This window comes from Myiozetetes cayanensis, unplaced genomic scaffold (assembly GCF_022539395.1).
Source record: "Myiozetetes cayanensis isolate MyiCay16 unplaced genomic scaffold, myiCay2020 scf9, whole genome shotgun sequence".
NCBI lineage: Eukaryota > Metazoa > Chordata > Aves > Passeriformes > Tyrannidae > Myiozetetes > Myiozetetes cayanensis.
The window spans coordinates 35,770,141-35,778,961 of NW_026088185.1; the positions used below are offsets into that span (position 1 = coordinate 35,770,141).

Below are 8,821 nucleotides of genomic sequence, written 5' to 3' on the forward strand. Positions count from 1 at the left end.
TCATTTTAATAGTCTGGGCATGCGCAGAGGGGATGCATTTTCTCAGTAGGTATCCCATGAGCCCACCCTGTGGTGCAGAAATGTGTTATAGCTTGTCTCAGGCCACAGAGAGACTTCAGCAGGTTTATTTTCATTATGGCCGAGCGTATTTGTTAAGACAAAGCATGAACAAGGGGAAAAAAAAAAAAAAAAGGAAGCTACAAAAACGAGACTTTAAAATATTAAATGGGATCTATGTGTCTGATTGGTAATTTATGACCTGTGCACAAAAGTGGTCATAAAGGATTTCTTTGCATGGTATTATTATGTGGTTTCAAGAGAATGCGTGCTGTCACTTCCTCTAGTTTTTTTGGAAATTAAATGATATCATGTCACATTAAGAATTATCTGTAATCGTGATTAATAGTGGAATTGGCTTTTACATTAAACCAGAATTTACTCACCATCTTTCTTACTAAAGAACCTTCAGATAGATTTGTATCTGATGTTTTGCCTCAAGTATATAAAACCAAGGACTATGCAGACCAAGAGCCAAAACTTTGATTACTATACTATCTTTTTTTAAAGAAAAAAAAAAGTTGATTTTTTATATGCTTTAAAATTTACGAGTAGAAATTGTAGATTTATGAGAAGAGAGAAGGAAAAATTTAGAGAGCTACCTCTTGGCATCTGAAATGACATGTTTCCAGATGCAACCTAAATTAAGCCAAGGTATTTTGGTTGTACAGTACCTTAGTGGAATTAAATATTTAAGCACGTGGAGCTGTGGTATCAACATCCGTATGGTGCAAATAGTTTTTCAGCCCAGCTGGACTCAGCCACGTTACCTAAGTGACCTGAAAAAGGTAAGATCATGGTTTATTTTTAAAGGATTCTCTTCACTGAAGGAAAATAAACTGTTCTGGTGGGCCCTGTCTTTCCTACTCTCTGTAGGCACACGGAAGCTGCAACGTGTTGGGAACGTGCTTGTGCTGGGGCACAACTGCAGTTGAGTAGGTAGGGAATTATGTCAGGAATCTGAAGTTTGGCCTGGAGATTCCCTCTCACTCCACTATAGAAGGAACAAACTTGTTTCCTCAAAAAAGGAATCCACAAAGTACCTTTTTTTTTTAAGGAACAGGCTCCCCTCGATGCTGGTCAGCAGAGCATTTCCCAAAAGCGGTTGGCACGAGACCTCCAGTGACAAGACATGATGGCCCAGGGCTATAGAAAAGCCAAACAAACCCATGCTTTGAGCTGAGTTATGTCTGTCTGCTGGTCAGACAGTTGCTCTTTATGGTCTGAATAAGAGGGCACAGTGACAGAGGAAATGCTGAGTCCAAAGGAGAGCTGCAGCTTCTGGGAGACAGCACATCTGTTAAAAGCAGGAGCAGTGACGTGGTTCGCGCTCAGTGTCTGGAGGAGAGTACAGCAACCTAAAATTGGTTTCTGGTGAGCCATTCTTACAGCAGCAAAAATGCAGTTCAGGTAAAGTAAACTCTGAGACTGTGCTGACCATCACCAGAAAAAATTATATTGTCAGAAGATATTTGCTCAGTGAGAGCTTACTACTTTTTGTCAGTGGGACGACAAAAATATCTTGGATAGTTGTGTATGTGTGTCACCAAACCACCCATGGCCAAAGCCCTTACAACCTGTCCCTCTGGAAGGGTTATTTTGTCACTGGAGTGTATGTGGCTGTTGGGTCTCAGGGAGATCCATCTCCTGGTGCTTTGAGGAATTTGGGCAACCAAATCATGTGTCTCACCAGCCCTATAGTCAAGAATTTCCTCCTAACACCTAATCTAGACCTGTCCTCTTTAGTTTAAAAACATTCCTTCTTATTCTGTCACTGTCATCCCATGTAAAAAGTCAATAACCATATTTTTATAAGCTCCCTTTAAGTATTTTACTTTTCAGTGTAAAATATAGGTAGGTCAAGAGAAGATCAGGCTAAGCTGTCTGTTTGCATATATTAGTGACATTAAGATATTTTCAGGCGTGTTTTTAGGAGGTGATGTGAATGAAGTGAGGTTGTCTATGAAGGTGTTTAGTTAAATTATCCAGTAATTGAACTCATTGGCCATGTTTTGCTCAAATTTGACTGCTGGCCAATAGACACAACCTGTTTCTGTAAATGGTAGATTAGGTAGAGGAGTGATTTTTGAATTAACATCCTCACAAGCACTGTGATCTCATTAGGTACCTGAGAGTCCATTTCTGGAAGCGGGAGGAAAGAGGAAAAGGTGTCAGAAATTGCCCAGCAGTAATGAAATCCTTAATTCAAGTGCCTGTGGGGCTTCTCCTAAGTCTAATAAGTTAGAGAGTCAAACTTTGCTCCACGTGGGAGTTTTCTACTAATCACAGCCCAGGAAAGGATGCACTGCCAGCTCGAGATAAGCATGATAAGCAGAGGATGAGGTTTGAGAGCTAATTCCCATGTATCTGTCTTTTCCCATCGAGGCTAAGGGTTCATGCAAGGAGGTGCATCCATCTGTGCCAGACTTTACAAACACACTCTCTCACCCTGCAAGTTTTACTGCCAAGTTGTTCTACCTTAAATCACTTGCAAGTAGGGTTTGAACTGTAATTCATGTTGGGTTCTGGCAAAAACCGGGAATAAAGATGTAAGAAGTGGAGTGATTTGGTTCCTGAGAGAAAAAGCGGGGGGGGGGGGGGGGGGGAAGGAGAGGGAGGGCAGTTTGCAGCCACATGGCAGTTTCACTGTGTGGGAAAAATGTCTTCCTAACTCTAAATAGCAAAATTGCAAAATCCTTGAGCATTTCAGGGAGATCAGTCATAGCAAAAAGCAACACAGGTGGCAGGGAAGGAAAATCTGAGGTTTTAGGAGCAAGGCAGGCAAAGCTGTTTGAGGGAGGGATATGTAGCATGAACCCCTGAATTCAAGAAGACAAGAACCCCCTGAATTTTTCAATCAGCAAGAAGAGACTAAAAACTTCAAGGGAATCTCCCAGCCCAGTGGGGCAGGAGAACCACACCATCCTTTTCCCATCCACCACACAGCCAAGTGAGGAGAAAAGTAATTGCTTTGGGTAGGAGGCACAATAAGACATGAAATACAAGCACGTCTTTTGTAGAATTTGCGGGCCATAAAAAGTATTTTAATGACATCTGGTGCAGGGGCGTGTTGAAGCTTAATTAATTAATCCTTGCAAAAGGACTCGGAAATTCTGGGATCAAAGGTGTTGCAGGAGTGCAAAATGCCATTATTATACCTATAAACGTGTGCTTGTTAAGTTAAATGCTGTTTATTTATGGCCCCTATATACTTGTACAGCAAGTATATATCAAGTATATTACAAACATTTTAAAAGTACACTTTTTTATCACATAAAACTGTCCCTGCCTCAGCTCCCTGCACAAGCTGTCAGGTGCTGCTTGTGTGGAATCTCAGAAACACGTAATTGAGTCTGATAATGCCTCTGTCTTTTTGGTTGAGTATTTTTTTTTGGGGGGGGGGGTGTTGTTTGTTTGTTTTTTTCTGGTGTTTCCACTCTGGAATATTGACATGGATGTTGCTACACAAGAAGCAGAGATTATGCACAGCGATCCATAGCCATGACTGGAAAATTAACTTCAGGGTTGGTTTCAGCTTGGTACGTGGTTGCAGCTTTCTCTTTCCTCTCTTCTCCTTTCTGTTCGTAGAATCTTTAAGGTTGGAAAAGACCTGCAAGATCTTCGAGTCCAACCTCTGACCCACCAACCCCCTGCCCACTAAGCCATGTCACAAAGTGCCACGTGTGCTTGACTTTTGAACGCTTCCAGGGATGGTGGTTACACCTTTTCCAAAGCTTAACCACTCTTTTAATGAAGAAGTTTTTCCCATTATCCAACCTGAACCTCCCCTGGCACAACTCGAGACCGTTCTCCCTTGTTCTATCCTATATTCTAGTATCTGTCCTACACAGTAAAAAAGTATTACATCTAAGTGTGTCTTTTCCATGCATAATTTGACTAAATTCACCGAATTGAGGTCTCCCACCCACCTAGAATTGTTGGTTTGTTTGGTTTGGCTTTGTAGCCATTTATAAATAATAGAAATAATATAAAGAAATCAGAATAAATGCTGTGTTCCCACTAATTCAAAATTTAACATTGGAGATTTTTTACAAATCAAAGGAGCAAAACATGTGCATCCTCAGCAATCAGTTAGAATGCAGGAACCTTTTTTTCCTCCTTTATTGGAGTATATATTAAAAGTATTTTTTCCCTAAGATTTATTTCAGCTTTTGTTAAATGCTTTGCTTTACAGCTTCCCATAGTTATATGGAATCTTCTGGCTTATACCAGAAAAAAAGTTTAGAAATGCACTCCCTTTGATTCATAACAACATTATTTACACTAAATTTGTAAATTCTCTGCAGATGACAATAGCATCTTTGTAGGTCTTTTAAAATATAAATGAAATATGAGTTTTCTTTCAAGGTACAAAATGTCATTAAGGGCTCAGGTGGTTAAAATCAACATGAAAAATACATGCTGCATTTTCCCTCCTTAGATGCAATAATGTAATCAGATTTCAAGTCATCTTACCTACCTCACTTACAGCTTTATGGAGATTAATTAGTTTTTAGCCCCCAGTCACATGATCTTTTCTGACTGCCATTTAGCTACATTTGCTATCTGACTTGAACCTGTAAGCTGTCTCCAGCCCCAGAGGACAGATTAAATTTTAGTATTGGTTGCCCTCTTCCTTTGATTTAAAGGTAGATAGTTAGAGCCATAGTTCAATTATTCTTTGTTGTTAATTAGCCATGTGTTGTCATCGTTTCTTTGGGAAAAGCACGTGTTTGAAGAAGGAGAAGAAAAATGGCTCAAAGTAGGAAAAAACTTTCATGTGCTTGAGCTGAAAAGATTTTTTTCCTGATCAGGTGCAGAGCCATAAAACTGCTTTTAATTCCCATCTATATCACCTCTCTCTGCTCTGTGTATGCCTGGCTTTTATGCACTGCTAATCGATGAGGTTACCTTCTCATTTCTGTAAAACGAGCTCCTCAGAAAAGGAGGAGAGGAAATATTTCAGTTCCCTTCCTCAAGCAGAAGGGAGGGGAGTTTGTGTGCGTGGCTGTGACTTGGCTTTTGTTTTCTAAATTTTCTCTTTAAATTAACTTGAGCACTTCTTCTATAATGTGATTTTATGTAAAGGGAATGTTTTATTCCTTGTTGAGAATGATTTCCAAGGCCATTTAATATCCAGATAAATTCCCTTCTCTTTTCCTAAGTGTATTAAAGACGATAAACATAGATTGGATAAAACAATGTGTAGACAAAATCCTGCCCTTAATTCTGGGTATCCTGTTTATTTCAGGGAAATCTTCCTTTCTCAAGTAAGAAAAGTACATTTTGGCCCATACTCTGCAAAGACCAAAAAACCAGATAAGCTCTGGGGGAAAAATAGAAGGATTTTTTTTCTTCTCTTCTTTTTTTTTTTTTTTTTTTTTTTTTTTCTGTTTGTGATTAAAAATAAAGAAGTAAATAATAAAGGGATTTGACTAGATGCTTAGGATGGTGTATAACTAGGCTCCTCAGCAGCATATAACAAAAGATCAGAGGGATCTCTGGTTCATATAAGCAAAGCAGTTCTCAGACTAAAGGCTGTGTGGTTTTTCCTTAGGTGAGAGCTGGAAGAGGGTTAAGATAATGGAAGCGTTATCTATTACACGTCGAGAAAACATCAGAGCCAAACCCATCGAAGCCTTTATATGGACATTGCATGTGGCTGCCTGTTTGCCATTTGTTTCCTAAATTTCCCCTAATTTGCTGTGCAGCAAACATTCACCTTGGTTAATAGGGCTCAGCTCAGCAATATCCAGCAGAACCGCGGCGTTTCCTGGCTCCGGCCACGGAGGCTCTGCAGGATTTTCGCTGCTCAGGTGTTGCAAAGCCTAATCCTTATTCAGGAACCAAAATGATCCACTTTCCTTGCCTGCGGTGCTTGGATCCCTGCCTTTGGCAGTAGCCCCAGACTCCTGCAGAAGATGAAGACATCCCTCCATGCCTATAGATGGAAAGGCGCCAACATGGATGCCATCAGAAGGACGCAGCTGAGCATATGCTGAGAAAATTGTGGCATCCATACTGTACATGGGGAAGGGCTGACTGAACACACCAGTTTGTTGAAGCTTATGGCCCTGAAAAGGAAACATAGGTTTCCTGTAAATGTCATTCAGGGATATGCTAACTGTTATTTCCTGGCGCTGGATCATGATGCTTTCAACACATTCTGTTCATCTACCTCTGCTGCCTGCCTGCCTGGCTGTGCACAGCGATAGCTCTCCTGTCTTCTCACCTTTCCCTCCTCCCTGTGCAAGGCTAAGGTAAGAGAGACTCAGGCAAAGGGGAAAAAAAAAAATGACTTGAGGATGGAGCACCAAAGGAAAAAAAAAATAAAAAGGGCTGGTTCGGTGTTGCGTGCCTTCCCCTCGTTGCCAGCGTAGCAGGACAAGTGCCTAACCAGTGTGTTTGGGCTCCATCACTTTGACTCCATTATGAGGGAACTGGTCCCCTGGTGCCACTCTGCCATGGCATTTCATTTGTACAGATTGCTTTCAGCCTTAGTGCCCACACCAGGGCTGCTCTGCCGTGGAGTCTTAAAGGTTTCCCTAAGTACCTCCTACAACAACACGAGTTGTCTCTCTGGCTGTGTGCATTCCTCACCTCCCTCCTTCCCTCCAGCCTTCAGGTGCTGTGTTTTGGGGTGGAAGTGTCAAGCAAGCAGGATGGTGCATCAAGGAGAGGCAGAGTCAGGCAGTGCTGCTGCGTCTGTGCGTGAGCGACGGCGGCTCAGCATCACCGCCCACCTTCAAGTGGTACCTGGGCCTGGCTGCACCTCCCTCCAGTGCACAGCAATCAAAGGAGAACAGGTAAACACTTACATTTGCATCAGTGAAGGCTCCGAGGGCATTGTTCCAAGCCAGGAGCATAGACCCTGAGCCTTTGTTCTGGTGCTAAAGGGGATATGTTATCTCTATTCCAGCTCCGCGCTGTATTACCCGTCCATGAAAAGCAAGTTTCTCTGTCTAGTGAATAAGGATCATTGTTTCGGGGATAATGAGGCTCCACTCCCTTTTGGCTCCTTCTGAAAGACCAGAGCCCTGGCTAGGGAATGGTGCCACGGGCCCGCCAAGTGTCTGCTGAAAGCAGTGGGGACAGGGGCGATTTTCACAGTTATCATTAAATGACATGTGAGGGTTTTGTGCATCATGTTCTACTGTATCAACCCACCATAAACAAGCAACTGGCTACAGGGCTGTAACCTCCTACCATCCACCCTTTGCCATCAGACCCTTGTGTTTGCTGGGTTAGATTTCCACCCCATCTCTTTGCACAAGTCAAGAAAAGTGAAAACGTTTCCATACTTTATTTCTATATTTTCAAATTTCTCAAAATTCTATGTTCATGCAAATAAAAACAGGTCACAAAAATAGATTAAGGTTGAGTACAGGTGTGCCAGTCTGTGTTGCACCACTGTCATAAGTAAAGCTTTAATTAACATGGTAAGGAAATCATGATAATATAAAACTAAGTAGGTGCTCAAATCATATCAGGACAATCTGGAAAACTGTGCTCAAAGCTCCAGGTGAAATCCAGTGAAGTTGTAGAGTCTTTGGAACTTTGACATATCTTTTCAACTGTTGAAGTATGAATAGAAGTACTTTTACTTAGGGCTGTCTGTGTTTGGGAAGCTCAGACCCAAGTGTCTCATGTCACATTCAGTCAGACTAAGGAAGCAAGAATGGTCTTTTTATCATTATTAATTTTAAGAGTTGTTTTTGTAAGCAAAAGAGAAATCACAGGTTTTGTAAGAGAGAGCCATTTACATTTGAGATGATAGAAAGTGTGACTTGCCAAAATGCTGCAGTTAAGACCCACTTAGTGGCCAGGAAGGAGGTGGGGAGCAAGGAGAACCCTCCTTGGGTTGATGGTGGTTCTCTGGATCAAAGAGGGAAAATATGGGAAATGCATGAAAAAGATACAGTTAAAGAAAGCATTAGCAATACTGATTCCTGTGGAGAACATAAGCCCAGGAGATGCCAAGGGTTTGCTGGGTTCTGGTGGCTCATCAGTGGCCATCTCCAGGGGTTCACGACCCCACTGATTGTATCCCCTGACTGGTGGTGGAACTTGGTTTACCCAGTTCTGGGTTGTCTTGGCCACCCTTCTGTTTTTTCCATGGAGGGTTTCAGGACAGATGCTCAGCATTTTCTGAAAATTGTTCCTCTTAGCAGGGTTCCATTTCTCCAGCTGTCAGGAATGCAAACAAATTGCAACAAATAGGTGAAAAGCCAAACAGCATTTAAACCAAACAGGTCTTCTTTACAACTTGCTCTGAGTGTGACCAGGTTTATTTGGAGTGGAAACATCTCTGAGGCAAGTGGGATGCTTAACACAAGGGAGCCAAAAGTACCTTTACCATTGCCTCTTCCAGCCATTCCCAGATGCAGAAAGAGCCACAGTATTCCCTGTGTTTCCCTCTGGGAATGATTGCTCATGTGGGATGCATTATTTGATACCTGTTATTTACTAATGCAGCTGAACTAAGAACCAAGGCACTACTGGACCCAGTTCACGGATATTTATTGCACCAAATCCAATCTATAATACAGTGTCAGCCTTGTACCAAAGCAGGAGACAGTAGTATTTATGATTATTAGTACAATATTGAATCATCCTGAACCAATTACTGGTCCAATTACTGTGTCATTATTATCTTCTGAATAGGGCTTGATTTGTCTGTGATAAATATGATGCAATTAAACTACCTTTTTACATAATAAAACACTGCAGGTGTTTATTCTTAAGGGTTTACGGATACCAACAA

At 41.7% G+C, this 8,821-nt stretch overlaps 1 long non-coding RNA gene across 1 annotated transcript; it reads left to right on the forward strand.

Moving 5' to 3' along the window:
• Positions 1-720: 720 nt before the first annotated feature.
• Positions 721-6,857, forward strand: LOC126652769 (uncharacterized). The gene is made up of 3 exons (XR_007632046.1): positions 721-1,467; positions 5,615-6,317; positions 6,676-6,857. It is a non-coding gene; the product is annotated as an uncharacterized LOC126652769 (long non-coding RNA).
• Positions 6,858-8,821: the final 1,964 nt, after the last annotated feature.